Source organism: Eupeodes corollae, chromosome 1, assembly GCF_945859685.1.
Source record: "Eupeodes corollae chromosome 1, idEupCoro1.1, whole genome shotgun sequence".
NCBI lineage: Eukaryota > Metazoa > Arthropoda > Insecta > Diptera > Syrphidae > Eupeodes > Eupeodes corollae.
The window spans coordinates 226,074,704-226,095,773 of NC_079147.1; the positions used below are offsets into that span (position 1 = coordinate 226,074,704).

The 21,070-nt window shown below is 39.1% G+C and overlaps 1 protein-coding gene and 1 pseudogene across 1 annotated transcript in view; one reads left to right on the top strand and one right to left on the bottom strand.

Annotated features, from left to right (window-relative positions):
* The window catches only part of LOC129940292 (apoptosis-stimulating of p53 protein 2), a 375,436-nt gene that overhangs the window by 76,640 nt on the left and 277,726 nt on the right, over nt 1–21,070 (top strand). The gene's annotated exons all lie outside the window — the stretch shown is intronic.
* LOC129940295 (40S ribosomal protein S2-like) lies at nt 9,607–10,366 on the bottom strand (annotated as a pseudogene).

Below are 21,070 nucleotides of genomic sequence, written 5' to 3' on the forward strand. Positions count from 1 at the left end.
ATCAGTTTTACAAAAAAAAAAACTTCCAACTAATTTTCATTCATAAGAAATATTGTTTTCAATATTCCGTAAAATTTTGAGAAAAATCGAATTGACAGACAAAAATAAAAACCTACTCGAATCTTTTCAAAAATTTTAAATATTGGCTTTATATTTCTTTTATCTTTTAAAAAATATTGGTAAACATTCAGTAAAATTTGAGAAAAAAAAACTTAAAAACAATACTAAAACTTGGTAAAAATTTACTTTCGACTGAAATAGCTTTTCAAAAATTAAAAATATTGTCTTCAAACTTTTTTATTTCACAGAAATATTGTTTTTGATATTCAGTAGTTTTGTTTTTATAAAAATCCAACTGTCAGTTTTCCATAAAACATTAAAATCTGTACGAATTTAGTAAAAAATGATGTACGGTTCTCGATATCACCTGAACAATAGAAGATATTGACTTAAAATTAATTTCATTCATGCAATTTGTATTTGTTTATAAAGGGTGATTTTTTTGAGGTTAGGATTTTCATCCATTAGTATTTGACAGATCACGCGGGATTTCAGACATGGTGTCAAAGAGAAAGATGCTCAGTATGCTTTGACATTTCATCATGAATAGACTTTCTAACGAGCAACGCTTGCAAATCATTGAATTTTATTACCAAAATCAGTGTTCGGTTCGAAATGTGTTTCGCGCTTTACGTCCGATTAATGGTCTACATAATCGACCAAGTGAGCAAACAATTAATGCGATTGTGACCAAGTTTCGCACTCAGTTTACTTTATTGGACATTAAACCAACCACACGAATGCGTACGCACTGTACAGAAGAGAATATTGCGTCTTTTTCTGAGAGTGTTGCTGAAGACCGTGAAATGTCGATTCGTCGCCGTTCGCAGCAATTGGGTTTGTGTTATTCGACCACATGTAAGATTTTACGCGAAGATCTTGGTGTAAAACCGTATAAAATACAGCTCGTGCAAGAACTGAAGCCGTACGATCTACCACAACATCGAATTTTCAGTGAATGGGCCCTAGAAAAGTTGGCAGAAAATCCGCTTTTTTATCGACAAATTTTGTCCAGCGATGAGGCTCATTTCTGGTTGAATGGCTACGTAAATAAGCAAAATTGCCGCATTTGGAGTGAAGAGCAACCAGAAGCCGTTCAAGAACTGTCCATGCATCCTGAAAAATGCACTGTTGGGTGTGGTTTGTACGCTGGTGAAATCATTGGACCGTATTTTTACGCTTACGAGTTCAGCCATAGCAATTATGGCTGAAACACAAACACGCTTCAGCTTCGGCTTTGCCTGACGTTTACGAGTTCAGCCATAGGAATTCATGCTATAGGAATGCATGCTATCACAATGAAGCTTTGACCTCACTTTTCGTTTGACAATCGTAAGGAAAAGAACGTAATGTTACGTAATGTGACTCCAAACGGAAGATTTAGTTCAAATTTGCTGAACATTTGCTCTGTGTGACAGCTCCACAGCTGTAAAAAAAGTCAACAAACAAAATTCAGTTTCTTTTAGAGGGATTCCCATTGGTTATAATAGAAAAATCATTCAAAGCAACCTCGAAGCAGACCCATCGTAATGCAGACGAAGCGGAAACTGAAGCGTGTTGGAGTTCCAGCCATCAAAACCAAATAGAAAGTTTACTTACCAACATTTCTTCCAAAAAAAAATCCAGTGTTACAAGTAGTTGTAATTCTAGTGGAACTGGAAGCTCACGGTTTGTTATTGGATGTTTAGGTTTTCAACCACAAGCCAACCTATTACCTTGTCAAATGCAAATCTATGTATACCCAGGGTAAGATTATTCACCCTCCAGCCTTTTAAAGGGATTTGCTCGGGACCTAAAACATCGCACTTTCTTGCACAAAGCCGAGTCTTCAAATATTTCGGAATCTTTGTTTTCCAAACATTCTCTTATAAAATTCTTTGTCATTTTACTACTGACATTTCTAAAATAATAATTACTTGTCAGTTCTCCAGTGTTAAAGAAAGGGTCAAACCAATTCAAAAATCCTCTACATCTGCACTTGCCATAGAATAAAAGCCAGAAACCGGGGTAACTGGGATACCAAGTTATTCATACTACATTCGCTTTAAGCCTCCCCGATGTTTTTCACTTTACCAGCATAGAAGAAATTAAGCTAAAGCATATTATTTCGCGTAAGTATTCATGGTCTCCCGCTGCGCCTCGTGTACAAGACAAGAAGACGACCTCTTTCCAGATCGCTTATAAACGTGTCATTATAGTGTTGTGCTCAAGCTCACCTAACCTATATAACTGCTACAAATGTGGCACGATGATGGCGCTTTGATCAACACTAACCCACAACCATCATCATCATTTTCATCATCATCGTCTTCATCAGAACCGACAACAACAACAACATTTTAGTCCGAATGAATGAACGAGCTAAAAAGTAATAAAATTAAAATAAAATGTTGTCTTGTGTCACTTTGCCCAACTGCCCGCCCCTTGGTTCTGTGAATGACCAGGAAGCCAGCACAAAGTCGCATCAGCTCATCAAAACGAGAGAAACACATACCACAACCTCCCGCCGCTTCATGGACAGAGGATCACACCATTCCATTTCCCTCCGCGTATCTTCTATGTGAAGACTTGGACTTATATATGCATAATATTATGCTTACTATAATATTATCTACCTACATATGTAGGCATTAGTGGGTCTTCTTTTTGAAGAAAGGAGCACCGCTCCATGCATCCAAGAATATTACATGTCGCCTTAATCACAGGTTGATATTTCGTTGATGAGAGAGCGTGAGGCAGTTGATCGTCGCGGTCGTTGCGTCGCGTCGCCCACAGCTGCCACCACACCACCACCGCGTTATTCGTCTTTGGGATTGTGGTAAGATGCATACTGTGGTCACGTGCCTCAGTTTCGTGGTCGTGCGTATACTCAAAAAACGAAAAAAAACAAAGTCCAACCAATTTCCAACTCAATTAGCGCGTAGATGGAAATTCTAAAATAAAAATGACGGGCTTGGTAAGGGCTAATAGGAGCTAAAAGAAAAAAAAGTGATAGGAGGGGAAAATACCTTTACTTTTAACGAAAACGCAACATCAAGACAATCTTATTAAATAAGTACCCGAAAGTTATTACAACAAGGTCAAAAAAAGGTATGGTGAGCACTTTCTAATGCTGTTAAGAAAGCGCTCCAAAGCAACTTACGTTACTTTAAAAACTATGATTACAATGATTCGATGAGTTGTGATTCAACACGGAAATAATTTAATTTGTTTTAAGACAATAATTACGAGAACTTGAGGTTTTAAGTTCCTGTGTTTTAGGAGGGAAATATATATTTGGCCTATGAAATTTCAAATGAAAGCGTTCGGTATTATTTCCCAATAGAAAAATGTCATATCACTCAAAAATGTTACCAAACCCAACCCCTATGCCGTAAAACCCTAATTCAAGATTACAAATTCGTTTGGACAAAATGAAAACTAACAATTTGGGCTTTACGACATTGGCTTTGGGCTTTTTGGTGATTTTTTTTTAGTTTTCGGGCTTCGTAACCAATTTTGTGCTTAATGACGTTTTAGAATTCGGTCGTTATCTTTTTGTGGGAAAACACTTAACAGCTAGCAGATCCTATGGAAAGTACTATTTGAGCGTCTTAAACGTATCTGCAACACTATGATCAGCTTCAGACCAGGCATATTAACGGTAGACCAAATATTCACTTTAAAATAAATCCTGAAAAAAGACCAACGAATTACCAGTCAGAAACCACAATCTTTTCATATAACTCTAAGCCGCATATGATATGATAAATCGCCAAGAGCTTCTATTGGTGTTGTCGGAACTCAGGATCCCAAACAAATTGATCCAGCTATTTCACATGACGTTACAAAATACGCGGTGCAACGAGCAAATAGGTAACATCTCACCCAGCTATTCTTGAAATGCCCAGGCTTCAGGCAAGGAAATACGATATCAAGACCTTATTCTTGGAGCGGATAGTGTGTGAGAGTTGTATAAACCTGGAAGGCAGTATCTTTAACGGGTCCTTCCAATTTTTTTGCGGATGAATTTGACATTATAGGCCACTCCAATCGAACTGTTCTAGAAGCATTCACAGCTATGTGAATAGATAAACAGGGGAAATGCGTTACGACAAAGCAAAGTATATGCTATCCACAAACAAACAAAGCCTCACCTGTCCAAAATCTCACGAGGTAGTCGAGGAGTTCATCAACCTCGAAACAAATATCAATTCCACGAACGGCATGATATTAAAAACTTGACGAAGAATTAGCCTAGCGTGCCCCTGCTGGTTCAATAAGGCCGAAAGATAAACTGCACAAAATTCTAAATTTACCAATTATACTATACGACGCCGAGTTACTTTCTAGTTACTTAGGTCCTCAGACCGGTTAAGTCCGTTGGGAACCCCTTAAGGGGCATAGGGCCTCTACTACGCCTACGTGCCATCGTGTACGGTCTTCGCAGATGTGTTTCACCTCCTCCAACTTTTGCCTAGTGACGCTGATTCCGCCTACACTGTTCTGCGCTATGTGCTTCTCGATCGTCCAGCTCTTATTCCTTCTTATGTGAGCGGTCGTTACCTTTTCGAAGCGTATGTCCAATCCATTGCCACTTACCCCTTCTTATTATAGAGTCTATAGGTTCCATACCTGTCCTTTTATGAAGGACCTCTTCGGATATTCGATTTGGCCAGAAAATTCTTATGATGTTACGAAGACATCTATAAACAATTACGTTCGCGTAATACAGGTGCTTAAAATAGGATGTCAAAGTATATTGTATCCCTCCACTACATGACAGAGCTGCGCGCAATACATCGCTTATCACAAACAAAAACAATATTGGCGACAGAATGCAGCCCTGTCTGACTCCGCTATTGATTTCAAAATCATTTAACAACCTACCATCGTGCAGAACGTGACACTTGGGTCCATCATATGTTGCTTTAATAAGAGCTATTAGTTTTTCTGGGATGGATCTCCTCCATAAAGCTAACCAGATATACACACTGTTACCGCTATCAAAGGCCTTCTCGAAGTCAACGAACAGCAGGTGTAGTGGTGAACATGAACATGGTGTTGATATGATCAATACAGGAGGATCCAGCGCGGAATCCTGCTTGTTCGGCATCGAATGTGGCCTCAAGGTGTTCTCTGATGCGTTCCAGTGTAACTTTTGCTATTATTTTGGCAACGCAAATTCCTCTCCAGTTTTCGCACTTTGTTAGATCTCCTTTTTTGGGAGCTTGATGATAATTTCCTTCTTCCACTCACCGGGAAGCTTTTGGTGGTCCAGGCTTCTTTTATGAGCGGATGAAGCAGTTCGCTTGATGACGTTGAAGCTGCTTGTAAAAGCTCTGCGGGAATTCCATCAAATTCTACCGGATTGTTGTTCTTAAGTGCTTTAAATGCGGCAACGGTCCCTTCTTTATTGGAGGTGTTGTGCGGATTCGTGGATTAGTGCGCCGCGCGCCGCTCCGCACCGTGGCTGGACAATAATTGATAAAATCGGCAAATATTTGGACCTAAATATGAAGGGAGCGAATTTAGGAGAAGATTGAACAGGGAATTGAGCAAGCTGTATCAAGATATAGACGTTCTCCAAACAGACAAAACCCGCCAACTTCAGCACATCGAGTGAATTTACAAAAACGCTCCAGCCAAGAAAATCTTCGAGATGATGAAGAAGACCGAACTTCTTATATATTAAAAAAGTGGTTTCTGACGTAAGAGCGCTTGGTCTCGCGGACTGGAAGGTACTTACAAGGGACCATAAGTGATGGAACAACGCAATATCTCAGACCAAGATTCTCCATGATTTGGGAGCCGTTTAAGTAGGTTAGACAAATAAGTTGACTTAACTTTGTCATCGGTTACACAACTTTGCAAAATTTATAGCCTAGAAAAAGTTTTGAACTCTTATTTCTGTAATGTTTTGATCTACTTTTATTCACTGCAAGTAATAAATGGTGGCCTGATTATGAAGTGCTCCGATAAGAAAATGTCTAATTAAATCTATCGATAAGAAATGATCATACTTTGGGTTTTGTCAACACTAGGGGCTAGAGCAGCAATATTCTTAGTTGTTCTTGAGCGAAACACACGGTTTTAATTCTTCACATATCGCTTACTTGACGAAACAACTCAAATTTCTCACCAAATTCAAATATCAGTAACCTTAATGGCTGAAACACAAACACGCTTCGGCTTCGTCTGCGTTACGTTGGGCCTGCTTCGAGGTTGCTTTGAATGACTTTTCCAATATGACATTTCTAAAATGTGCACTTCTGTAATTAGCAGCTGTTATTTTTTCTTAAAATAAAAAGTTTTGAAATCGAAAAATTAAATTTATCGCTAGAGCTCACTAGAGCTTTCGTTTGGAGTCACATTACTTAACATTACGTTCTTTTCCTTACGATTGTCAAATAAAACGTGAGGTAGAAGCTTCATTTTGATAGCATGCATTGAATTCCTATGGCTGAACTCGTAAACGTCAGGCGAAGCCGAAGCTGAATCGTGTTTGTGTTTCAGCCATAAACCTTTTAAGTTGGCCAAATTATTAGGAGAACAAATTCAAAAACATGTCAAAAAAGAACGTGGAGGAAAGTCTTTAAAAAGGCGCGATTAATTTGCTTCAACAGAGATGTAAATTTTACTTTATGGTGATCGTGGTATGGCTGACTTGACTAACTGCATCACCAAACTTTATCCTCCATCGTTATTGCCGTCACCGCGTCGCGTCACCCACCATACCAAAATTATCGACGCTGCTGCGCAGAATAGCGTTGTCGTCATCCGCATTCGACTCGGCAGACATGTTCCTCGAAAATATCTGCGTAAAATTTGCGCCACCACGGTTCACAATTAATGCTTAATGATAGGTAAAGTCTGACAGTTTTTTTTTTTTATTTTCGTTTCGTGCGCATAAGTTTGACGTTCACACGCGCGAGTGCAATTGGTATTCATCAGCAGAGGCAATTTACCGAATGGTAGGATTGAAAAGTCTGCAAAAGACTGGTGCGGCCGGCGCGGTGGCGCGGCAGATGGCGGTGCCGTCGGCGGCGGAGTTGGTGGCACGGAGCAGCAGCAGTACACTGTTCTGATTTTAACGCACGTAATCGATGGCGTCGTCGATGCTTATATACGAATAGGTTAGGTACCTACGACTTCATAAGTCGCCCATAAATTTCGTGGGGGCATTACGCTTGAATTGTCATTTGGGAAAGTGTCGTTTAACTTTCATTTAATCAATCTCGTTTCGAGTTGAATGCTAATGAGACATGAGGTCTTTTACCTTATTCCAAAATTACATGAGTGGGATTTGTTTGAAATTTTAGAAAAATGTTGGTGTAGGCATAGGAACGTGTATGCATTCATTTTTGTTTGATGTCACGAATGACGTTTGTGTTTTGTTAAGAGTTTCTTAGTTTAAAGTCAACCAAGACTTTAAACGCTTGTAGTAAGCTTATTTAATAAGAAGTTAATGGTTTTCCAATAAGAAGTTTTCTTTTGAAGAGCCGGCTATTTTGGCAGCTGTCCCTTTTTAAGCTGTCATCTTTTGACATTTGACAAATATAAACTAAGACATTACTAAAAATGGAGCGCTACACGCTTACACACGCCATTGAAGTTTGCACATTTGATGAAATTTGATTTTAAGACATCAGAACCATTAGTTTATTTTCGAACTCAAAAAATATACTTGCAAGTAGATGCCTTGACTATCTTAAGATGAATAAAGTTTGCCTCTTACTCCTTGGTGTATTAATAATCTCTTATTTGAAATAAATATTTCATGTATTTTTAACGTCTCTAAATCTACGAATACATTTTGTGACTTGAATCTCATTGTTAAAAAAACACATGACTTGGAACGTCACTAACTACAAGCGAAGCCATAATGTTAAGTAATTTTAACTGCTGCGTGAATCGCAATTGAATATACTGCAAATACTCGAACATTCACAATTTTCAACTTAAATTTCACCATTTATGCTGTTTTATTGTGTCTCTGCCATATGTAACCCCACCCTAATTATTGTGAATAAGGAATCTCTCGATGCCATACAATTTTTACTACTGTATTCTGTGTTGAGTGAAATTCGATATTACATCAAGTAAAGGGTTCGTCCGTCGCCGTCGTCAAAGAAGACAAACAAAAAGTTAAATTTCAAGCTGCGACTTCGACTGATTGTTTCAATTGTTCAGTGCGTGACTGATAGACTGCATTCTGCCTGCACTCCTTTATTTTTGGTCGTTCCTTTTACTATACTCGTCGTAGGGTAGCGTTCGTTGTTCACTGCGCTCGCTCCTGCCTTTGTTGTCAATTTTGAGTTCGTCAACTTGATGTTTACTTTTCAATCATGACGTACCACTGACATCGAACGGGGCTAGACTGAAGCACAGTTATATAAAAGGCGCATTTATATTTTTATAAATTTGTAGTTTAAAAGTAATTTTAAAGAGTTTATTTGACAGCTGTCACTTTTTTGACTTTTGACAAGAAAAACCTACGACAACACTTAAAATGAAACAATAACCGCTTTGATACGCATTTACATAAATAAATAAACTAGATGGCAGGGCCTAGTGGCTTATAACTTTCAACAATTTGCCTGTGCGAGTAATGTTAGAATTGAAGGGGACCTACAGTTTGTATGCAGAGTCCGTACGGCTGATTTAAACATTTGAGAAAGTACTTTTCATGACAATAATTACTATTGGAAGATTTGTGAATTAATCACAAAAGGCAGTCCCCGTGTAAAAAGGCAGGTAGAAAAATGGTAACCATTTTCGTAAGCTCTGTTCGTAAAACTAAAGCACTTGTGGGCCGTTCGTAATGAACCTTTTCAGTTTGAAATAGTAAAACTGGTAGAAGGTTTTGAGCTGTTCAAACAAGTTAGTGATGTGTTGATTGAAACCGTGTGCATCAGCGTCGCTCTAGAATAATTAAGAATATTGCTCCTGTAGTCGTATTTGGATATCGGAAAATTCTACAGGATCATGCCCAAAACCCAAATGAAATGAGAAGAATGAGAATATTGCTCCCATAGTGGCATTTGGATATCAGAAAATCCTGCAGGAACATGCCCAAAAACCCAATGAAATGAGACATTGTACTTTCCTCATGCCGATTCCAGTTTTGAGCTGATAAATTCAGCAAGCTAGGTGCTTTAAATGTATGGCCTGGCTATCTGACTTGACAGTAACTTTTTGGTTTCTGTAGTGTCTTCCGAGATAACATTTTGCGCATTTCGTATTTTAGGTCTTTCATTAATGGATAACCGGGCCGGTTGTTTTTCCGAAGCTGGAAGTGGACCCATGAAGTTTCCTCACCATTGACGATTTGGGGTATTCTCGCTTTGTTGTGTTGTCCTTAGAGCAGATTTCTCATGTTAGGAACAGAAAAGAGACTAATGCTTGCGAGTGTGGCACATTTAGGCATTCGATTCAGAGTTACTGGTTCATGAAGAATTTGATGAGTTCCGCTTCCAGAATGACAATGAGATATGCTTTCTGACTGAATTATTCATTCATTGCACCGGGTGCTAATGTTAGTTGTGCTAACAGACTTTTCAACCGTAAGAACATTTTCTTAAGCTTCCACGTGCCTGACACCTGGTTTGTCGCCTAAGAAATCAGCGAACTCTTGGTATGGGTTGACACCGAGTGGCATGTCCTTCCACAAGTCTGGGGTCAAGTAAGCGTAGGTCTTGGCGATGGCAGAATAAGTGGCCTTGGCGAAGTTACCCAAGGTTCCGGTGGAACCACGAGCTGAGGTGTAACAATCCTCAATACCAGCCATGGTCAAGAGCTTCTTTGGAACTGGAGCCAAAACGATACCAGTACCACGAGGAGCTGGAATCAGACGCACAGATACTGAACCACACTTTTCTGTGACCTTGCATGGAACGGTATGGGGTTTACCGATCTTGTTACCCCAGTAACCACGATGAACTGGAACAACAGACAATTTAGCCAAGATGATGGCACCACGAATAGCGGTGGCAACTTCCTTACTGCACTTAACTCTCAAACCAATGTGACCGTTGTTGTCACCGATAGCGACGAAGGTCTTGAAACGGGTACGTTGCCCTGCACGAGTTTGTTTCTGGACAGGCATGATCTTCAAAACTTCATCCTTAAGGGCGGAGCCCAAAAAGAAATCGATGGTCTCGAACTCTTTGATTGGCAATGGGCAATGAGTAGAGGTAGATCTCTTCGAGGCTGTGAATTTTAGCATCACGAACTAAAAGTCCAAATTTGGTGACGGGAACCCACCACCACCACGAGAACCAAATCCTCCACGGAATCCACCACGGGGTGGAGCTGCGTCCGCCATTCTGTTATGAAGTTATATCGGTGGAAGGTAAAAACCGAATTTTAGGATTGGGAAGCATTCTCCTGACCCATTGTCAAAAGTAATCCTTAGTTTGTCTGGTTCTGCATATTACTGTATCCCGGTTTTGGATCTTCACTGTGGATGGCTCGCACATTCTGATTTGAATAGAAATACCGCAGAATGTTGAATTCCTTGTGGTCTTAAAGAGCTATGAGAGTTCTTGATAAAATTGGACTTGGTTTCAAAAAAGAATATAGCCGGATCTCAATCGAATAGAAACGGTCAAAAACATTGGCGTGTGGACGTATTTTTGTTTGTTATGGTATTGATGTTATGATTTAAAAACCAAGTTTCAACAAAACCTCTACGGTCTATACCTCTTCTTCCCTTACCACCATTACAGCCATTGATTAAAAGGCCCAAGGGCTGCTTTTAAAAACAGGAAGAAGAAGATTTCCATTCCATAAAAGCATGACTTAGTTCTTAGCACTGGACATGGTTACGTTTCATTCCGAGTATCAAACACATTTTTAAAAAAAGTGGAGGCACGAGTTTTTCCACGGATTCACAGTGCATTGAAATAATGGAGTCTTTAGGGAAATAATTAAAAAAACACCTATTTCAAAGGAATTTTTTCACTTAAGTTAGGATTTTGAAAAAAGTTTAAGAAAGCTTTAAAGAACTTTAACTTAGATATCTGGTATTACTATTTAACTTTTCGAAAAAGCAAAGTTTTCTAGCTACTTTTTGCTAACCTTTAAAAATTCCAACTTTTTGTAGGTCAAAGTCCAACCATTAAAAATCAACAAATGTTTGAAAATGGATTTCTTTCGACAAAAGATCGAGAATTGAAAATATTTTAACTTCAATTTTGACTGACTTAAGTGTTAATAATTGTCCCGTTACAATAAGAAATAATTTAAGGTCCAAAGTTGAAAAGTCATGAAAACTTGGAACGGAAATAGAAGCTTTGTTCAAGGAATCATACTCTTTTCAAGAAGCTACACGAGGCTTGACTTAGTAATAATTTTACACTTCCTGGCAGCATTTTAAATCACTTACAGAGTACATCGTCTAATGATGGACCACAAACTACTTGGGGCAGACCCGAAACTCCATATTTAGATGCGTCAATAAAGACGAAAAAAAGGAGAATTTTAGTCTCCAATTCATGTGAAGAGCTGAGATTCGCCTGGTATTAAAGTTGATTCTTGTAAGGGGAAAAACATTACCACTTAAAGATACGTTAGAACTATACTTAGATCTTGAGATCTGTAGTTAAAGATTTTCATAAGGATTTATTTCCTACTTTATGTAAGTTGAGAAATTTCAAAAATCAATTGGTTAAAAAAAAGAGAAGTTTCGGAAACTACTGCTTCTGTTGAGCTTCAGGAACTTCTCGAAAAAACTTTTGAAAGTATTGCCGATATTTCTGAAGTAAAGGGCGACACACATGCCATTCTCACATGTTAATGGGGCTTTGATGGAAGTTCCGACCATAGCCAATATAAACAAGGTTTTTCCGAAAGAAACCAAAATGAAATCTCAGATCGGTAAATTTGTTAATGATCAGTTTTCCAGTAGCAAAACTATTTTATTTTTTTTCCTTTTTATAGAACTACTCACTCCCCAGACCATAATATTAAACATTTCATTTAAGTTGATATTTACAATGGTTGATGGGAGCATATGTAGCATTTTATCAAACACTAATTGTGCATCTAAATGTTTTCTTTGTGGGGCAACTCCTAAGCAAAACACAATTGGGTCTTAATATCGACAAGCCTAAGCCTGGTTCCGGTTCGACAAATGATGGCATACAGCAAGGATATTTTTCAAGAACTCACAGTTAACGACTGAAATTACCGGAATTGATGAACGACTTATATAAAAATGTTCAATAGTCTTGAGAGTTTTGGCTTCAAGACTAACTATTAATATAAGTCAATTCTCTGTTTTACTCGCTGAAGTAAGGGAATTATATTTTGAGCTTTACAGTTGGTACTACATGCCAATAAGTGTGCATAAACTTTTAATTCATGGGCCAGACATTATATTGTCTTTCGAAATCCCAATTGGTTTACTGTCCGAAGAAGCGCTTGAAGCAACACATAAGGAATTCCGAAAAAATCGCAAGAAAGTCATCCCGTGTTAACACTAACCCAGACATTTTGACGATCTTGCTTCTCAGGTCCGATCCTTTAATTTCTAATCTTAGAAAAAAAGATCTGAGATTATGTCAGAAGAAATTGCTCAATATCTCCAAACAAGCGAATGTATTGATACCTCTTCGCCTTCTTCTATTTTAGTTTTGAAGACATTGAACAATCTGGCTCGGATTCTTAAATAATTATAATTTAAATAAACACATAATATATTTTTGCTTTTTATTTTTATTTTTCTTGCTCTTGTTTTTATTTTAAAATTTTTAAAAATATATTTTTGAACAATGTTTGTTGTAACAAAGTTTTTAAGGCGTGTCAGTGGGTGGACCTGACTTTTTGTGTGCTTCTAAACTTAGCTACAAAATTAAATCCCTAATTTCCAATTAAATTGTTTAAATCGATCTTGAGATATAATCGATATTCAGAAGTGGGCATGGCAGGAGGAGAAACTCATTAATTATTGGACTTAAAACGATTTTGCTACTAAAAATCAACTTAACTACGAAAAATAGAATTTTGTCCACTTTCCCCATACGATCGACGGGTTGGGGGAAGTACTTCCTATAGAAGTGGAGGTTCTTAGATAAAGTTGATCCTTGGAGAATTTGACCACCCTTGTACCAACCCAATACCAGCATGGCTACTGTAAATATTTGAACTGAAATGACGACGTCCTGAAAAATTCTTTTTTAACTTAAGAGGTTTAATTTTTTTATTTCAATTCCTAAAAAAAAACATTGTCGATTAATTTTTGTCTCAAAATGGGGTTTGAAAGACTTGAACATTTCGTCTTCTTCTTTTTAACAACCTTCATAACATCTAAACAAAAATCCAGCCCTGTGGCCTTATAGAGCATTCAATGTACGAGTTGTATTCATGTTTTAACAATACGAGTGCTAACATTTATTTGGATTAAGAGAAACCTCAAGACTTCCATGTGTTATTGTTACACAATACAAACTTCCTGTTGTGGTATTTTGGCTCAATTTCGGGTCGATCCATTTCTCCTTATCTACGAAAACAATTTTTGAAGTCAAAAAGTTGGAATATGGGAGTGCAGAGGTGGTTTAGGCTAAGGCTACACCTTTTATTTTGTTTCGAAGAAGACAACGACGACGATGATCATCATGATGTTGAATGTTGATGATGATGATGATGGCGACGACAACAGCGGCTAATTGAAATTCCTGAATAAGCATAGTTCCATGCAACACATTAATGGTAGTTATAGAGTGACTGCGCCTTGGTTTCAAGACGTACCCCTTTGTACCAGTACCAGTACTCGTACCAGATTATACTCATAAAATTGTCTATGCAAATCATCGCTGCACCACCGCCGACGACTGCGACCGACCGACGACGTCGAGTAACCTGAGCGGTACCTTACCTACATACATACAGTTGTATATCTACATTGAAAGCATTTCTTTGGGAAACTAGTAAAGAGGTGTGTCTGCATGTAACCACTACCACCTTTACCTTTTAGGCATTTCACCCCCACTTCTTCCTTTTTGTTGATCCTTTCTTGAATCTCAAGGCAGAGAGGTTCCGACTCTAAGCATATACAAATGTACGGCTCCTCTTGTTTTGAAAAGCAGAGGTCGTTATATCTCTTAGATACGAGTAGATATGAATCCGTACAATGGATTTATGAAAGGTATCTAAGTTGAACCGCCTTTTTTTTCATTTCTTACTTGGCATAAGAAAGCGTTAGCATAATTTGAAGAAGAGGATGACGTTGGAAAAACATGAAGTACAGACCATGCAGTCTGTCATCATGTCACTGCAATTTAGTGTAATTATTGCGGTACGCCGGTATTCTCATGTCCGCAGGTACAACGGCAACGGCGCTACGGCCGTCGTACAAGTTCAAGTAGTGTTCTCTCGCTGGCACATTCTCCTGTCTCTTTATTGTTGAAATATCTTAATATGGACAGGATAATCGTCATCATCGTCGAGTTCGATTCGATGTTATAGATTCATTTCAACATCAAAGGAACTCACATATTACTTCCTTTTATTTGGAATTTAATTAACGGCTGATGCCGAAGTATCAGAATATTGATCGATAGTTATTAACCACATGTACCTATGGTTAGTGGTTTCATCTTTTTGTGTGTGTGTTGCTTTTATAGTTTTCTGAAAGCCCCTTTTTTCATAGACGAGAGAGGCGAACGGAACCATCATCATCGTTCCGTTCGGGATAATTGTTTTATGGTCAGTTCGAAAAAGAGATTTCTATGGTGCAACGTTCAATTCAGTTATGTATCGATTTTTTTTTTCTAGCTGGCTTCATAATTGCATACCGTGAATGCAGTGAAGAGGAACGCAAAACTATTTCCGCTTTAATCAAGCTTAGATAAAGAAAGGGGCCCAAGTTCCGGTTTTTTTTATAGTTACAATTTTAAATTTTCTACGAACGATATAAAAGTACTTTAAGAAAAAGCTGTTACTTTATTCCGAGAATTTTATTTTCTTTAGAGAAAAATAATTTAATTGATTAACAATATTAATTTCGTTTTTTATAAATTGATACATTAAAAAAGAGTTTTTGTACTTTTCAATTAAATACTTTTTTTTTCAATAAATAGAAATGTATATTTTGACTAATTTCCAATCATCAAACTAAAAGACTGCGATGTATACTACGGCGTCTGCTACCGAGAACAAAGATATCGTCTATTTGAATGTGGATTCGTTGTTGGAACTAGACTCAGGCAAAAAGTCTTGAGTTTCAACAGTGCGAGCGAGCGCATTACGACAATCCGCATCTAGGCTAAATTCGCCACAATAAGCCTAATATGCGCGCATGCCCCAACAGACGGGAAAGTTGAAGACACCAAAGACATATTTTTCGAGCTCTTTGACAAGACGTATGAGCAGTGCCCTGGTTATGACATTAAAATTGTCCTAGGAGATTTTAATGCCAAGCTAGGAAGAGAAGACATCTTTGGTGGTATAATCGGGAGATACAGCCTGCACGACACCACCTACGACAACGGATTCAGGCTGGTCGATTTCGCTGCGGGACGAGACGTTCTGGTAGCTAGTACGCAGTTCACACATCTCAATATCCACAACGGGACATGGAAATCTCCTGATCAATCAACCGTCAACCAGATTGACCACATTGCGATAATCGCACGACACTTCTCCAGTATACAGGATATCCGAACATTCCGAGAGGCCAACATTGACTCAGACCACTACCTCGTTGTAGCTAAGGTACGGCTACGGATATCACGTTCCAAGCCAAAACAAGGAAGTACTGTGAGAAGATCCTTTTCCGATCGGATCTCTAATAACCTCTTAAGGAGTCATATGCTTCCTGCATTAAGCATTGAAAGCCGGTGGCAACATTGCCTTGCAGCCATCAGAGATTCCTCCTCTGAAGTGCTATGTTTTACACGGCCACCACAGCGAAACCCCTGGTTTGACAACGAATGCCAGCAAGCGCACGCAGCGAAACAACAGGCATACAAAACGGCCCTGCACAGAAGGACCAGAGCTGCTTGCGAGCTCTACGAGCAGAAGAGGAGAGAGGAACACCGGCTTCTTAGACGGAAAATAGGAGAGCATGAGAAATGCTTGTTCGAGGAGATAGAGGGATGTCACAAAAGGAAATAGTTTCATAAATTTTACCAAAAGGTAAAAAAAACTTCCCAAGGGTACCAGCCACGAACCGAAGCCTGTAAAGACTATCAGGTGAACATCGTAGTAGAACCGCAGTCGATGCTGAGAATATGAAAAGATGATTTCTCTAAATTATATAACGGCAATGACGAACCGAATTCCGCTGCAAGGGAGAAAGAACCACTCAACCTATTCAACGCACACCAACAATTCCGCCTACCCGACCTCGACGAAGTGAAGATAGCTATATCTAAACTGAAGTCAAACAAAGCTGCTGGAGCTGACAGCATCGCTGCCGAATAATTCAAAGCAGCAGGCGATGACTTGGTAGGGAGCATGCACCAACTCATCTGCAAAATATGGTCGGAAGAAAGCATGCCCGATGAGTGGAATCTCAGCATAGTATGCCCGGTAAATAAGAAAGGAGATCCTCTTAATTGCGCCAAATAAAGAAGCATAAGTCTTCTTAGCATTGCATTTAAGATCCTCTCTGCCGTATTATGTGAACGTCTGAAGCCGTTCGTCAACAACCTGATAGGTCCTTAGCAGTGTGGCTTCAGACCAGGAAAGTCCACTACCGACCAAATATTCACACTACGGCAGATCTTGAAAAAAAACATAGGAGCTTAAAATCGATACCCACCATCTCCTTATCGATTTTAAATCCACGTATGACAGCATCTATAGGGAAGAGCTCTACAGAGCAACGTCTAGTTTTGGCATCCCTGTCAAATTTATGACGATGGAGAATGCACGCTGCTCTATCAAGGTCGGAAAAGATCTCACCGATGCATTTGATGTCACTTCTTCAACATTGTTCTAGAAAGAATTGCGCAAAACTCAACCGTCAACATTTAATCTGATATGCAAATGATATTGACATATTTGGAAGATCAAAGCGTGATGTCAGTGGACCGTTTCTGGGTATTGCGACGGAAGCTGAGAAGATGGGTTCAGATACTGGATTATGCGACTAAACAAAAAAGCTGGTTGTAAAAGATTGGAACTTGTTAGCTGCATACAGTGGCTAGACCCTGAATTGGAGTATGAATGCGGTTCAATTGAAGAAGATGCTTTACCAAGAAATATCCATCACTGATGTGAATGAAATGTATGCACATATTGAAAAAGTTCGCTCATCAACATTGAGGCAATATTCACAATGTATCAACATTCAGTTTAAAAGTTGAAATAAACAGTGACGGAAGGTTAGGTTAGGGTTAGGTTATAGTGGCTGTCCAAGATGGAACGGACACACTTAGGCCAGTTTAATGGCCCATTGTGATACCACATGAATCTTGAGGCTTCCTCCTAAGCTCAATGGAACCAGTTAGAGTCTCTTACGAAACGTGAGAGGCTGATTATCCCGATATGATTTAGATCGTTTAGATCGTTAAAGAAGAATTCTCCTAGGTAATTCTTGCGTTTTCGAGCTAGAGCAGGGCATGTGCAGAGAAGATGAAGAACCGTTTCTTCCTCTTCCTCGTCCATACAGCTTCTGCAAAAGTCATTTGAGAACACGCCTAGTCTCATGGCGTGCTTTCCTATTAGACAGTGTCCGGTTATGACACCTATTATCGAGCTTATATGCGATCTGCTTAGAGAGAGCAAGCACCTTGAACGTTTTAAATCCAGTGTTGGCCAGATGTTTTTTGTGGCTTGACACGTGGTGATGTTGGTCCACCTGGTGCCTGCCCTCCTCACAGCGTCTTGCATTAGTAGCAGTTTACAAGTAGCGATTGGTATGCCAGTACTTGCCAAACGTGGTAGGATGGGTTGTACTGTACCGTTCCTGGCGAGTTCATCTGCCTTACAGTTACCTGGAATGTCTCTATGGCCCGGCACCCAGCAAAGGTGAATATTAAACTGTTGCGCCATCTCCATTAGAGATGATCGACAGTTATGGACTGTTATAGAGTTTGTAGAGACTGAGTCCAGAGATTTGATAGCGGCCTGGCTGTCGGAGAAAATACGGATATCAGATGTTGATATCACGTTTTCTTTGAGCCAAGACAAGACTTCCTTAATCGCCAAAAGTTCCGCCTGGAACACGCTACAATGATTGGGAAGGCGGAATGAGAGACTTAATTTCAGTCGTTCAGAGTACACACCACCACCAACCCCTTCTTTGGTCTTTGAGCCATCTGTGTAAAAGTGGATTGACTCATCATCTAAGAATGTCCTATCCTCCCAAAAAGATCTGGTAGGTATAGAAATCTGGAAATTCCTATCGAATTGTAGTTGGGGGATGGTGTAGTCTGTGTGCTTTGGAATTGATTCTAAGTACCTTAGAATTACGGAGTGGCCAATGTTGTTGTTAGTCCACTGCGACGAAGCATTGAGGCGGATAGCAGAGCTTGCAGCTATTTGTTTACTAAATATGTCAAGAGGTGTAAGGTAGAGCAAGGTGTCCAGTGCCGCAGACGGGGTCGTGCGAAGCGATCCGCTTATACATAGGCAGGCTGAACGTTGAACTTTATTCAACTTATCCCTGTTTATACCTTTCTCTAAAGCAGTCCACCATACTGCCACACCGTACGTTAAAATCGGTCTGATTACCGATGTGTATAGCCAATGCGTGATTCTGGGTTGTAAACCCCATTTATTACCAATAGCTTTTTTGCAAGAAAAGAGAGCTACAGTAGCTTTTTTGACTCTTTCCTGTATGTTGCGTTTCCAATTTAGTTTTTTGTCTAAGACAAGACCTAGGTATTTGGCCTCGTCTGAGAATTTTAATTGGATTCCTTTAATGTAAGGAGGGTTGACAAATGGAATTTTGTATCTCCTCGAAAATAAGACCAGATCGGTTTTGTGTGGGTTAACACCCAGTCCACACCGATCAGCCCAGAGTATTAGTCTGTCCAAGGCATTTTGTAAGAGTTCTTTTAGGATATTAAGATGCTTTCCTGAAACTGCTATAGCAACGTCGTCCGCATAGGCTATCACTCTGAAACCCTCCGCATCCAGACTAGTTAGGATTTCATTCACCACTAGGTTCCAGAGGAGAGGGGATAGAACACCACCTTGCGGTGTCCCTCTACTAACGAATCGTCTACTAGAAGAGTTGCCCAGTTTTGAATTAATTATTCTGCTAGTAAGCATTAAATGAATTAACTCCCGAAGCGAACTCTCTACATTTAGAGATGTCAGTGCAGAAGTGATTGCAGATGTGTCCACGTTGTTAAAGGCACCTTCGATGTCAAGGAAAGCAACCATAGTGAACTCTTTATGATGGAGGGAATATTCGATGGTGCGTACTAAAGTGTGTAACGCTGTTTCCACCGATTTACCCTTACAGTAGGCATGTTGAGACGAAGACAGAAGTCTTGTATCGATACGTGCCCTTAAATGGATATCGATCAATCTTTCCAGGGTCTTAAGAAGGAATGATGATAGACTTATAGGTCGTAAATCTTTAGGATTAACTTGGGAGCATTTACCTGCTTTAGGTATAAAGACAACTTTAACTTCTCTCCATGCCGAGGGGACATGGACCAGGTAAAGACAGCTGGTAAAAATTGCCTCACGGAAGACCAGTTTCCAAATAATACATATATTTCGGGGCGTTTATCGGTAGAAAGAATATTTTCCTTAAGAAAAAGCCTTATAGGCTTTTAACTAGCTCATACTTCTGTATTCCCCATAACTGCGCAGAAGCATTAATTACGCTATATTTTAAGTCAGTCGCTATTAGCTTGTTATTATAGATTCTTTTCCAATATACACATATCGCCGATTAAGCCTTATTGAGTTTGCTTTTGAAATGTTTTTCTAATTTTAGATTGAACTCCATTCCTAAATAAATGTAAGACTTAACTACGTCTAGAGTTTTTTCGCCACATTTCCATTGCTCGTCTCTCGCCGTTCTGCCAGATCCATTCTTTAAAACCAGTACTTTTGATTTTTCCGGATTAACTTCTAGATTCCAAACTTGGCAATATTCTTCCAGTTTATTGGTCATCAACTGTAGAGCAGTCGGTGACTCTTCAAGAATGACAATACCATCGGCATACATGATCACTTTGATCCGTTTGTTGGCAAACTCCACTCCACAATTGAGATACTCAACCAAATCATCTAGAAAGAGTGCAAATAACAAGGGGCTTAGATTACAGCCTAGTCTCACTCCTTCATTTCAATGCTCTCTGATATTTCTTTTCCATTATAAATGTATGCTATGGTGTTTTGGTACAGTTTTTCAATAATGTTGACAAAATTAAGTTAAATAGCTTGTATAGTAAAGCGTATATATTGATAGAATCAAAAGCTGCTTTGAAATCGGCGAAAAAGGCGTACAGTCAATTTTGGTCAATTTTCCACTGTGGAAGTGAACGAAGCACAAAGATATTATCCACTGTGAAATATCCTTTTCGAAAACCACTTTGAAATTCACTAAGCTTGTTTTTATCTTGCACCCAACTGTTCAGTCTTTCATAAAGAACGATTGTGAATATTTTTAAGGCTGCATTCAGAAACGATATTCCTCTATAATTTGTAGGGTCTTTTACATCACCCTTCTTGTAGATTGGCATTATAAGGGCTTCGAAGAAGTTATCGGGGAACGTTCCATGTTAAGCGCTTCTTCTAGTACACCATTTGATCCAGCGGCCTTGCCATTTTTAAGACTTTGTAAAACACAACTCCCTTCATTTTCAGTTATATTCTTATCGAGTTTCTCAATCCAAGTTGATGGTCGTGCATAACTCGAAGATATTTGTGTTAAAGAATTTAAAAGTGAAGCGAAATGATAACTTAACGCCTGCAATGACACTGTTGCTGAAACTTTTACTTTAGTATTTCTATTAAGTTTCCTCGCTATAGCCCAAAACTCGGCTGAGTCTTTACTTCGACTTAGGGAAACCGCAAAATTTTCTTCATACTTCTTTATTTTTTGTTTACTTGTACT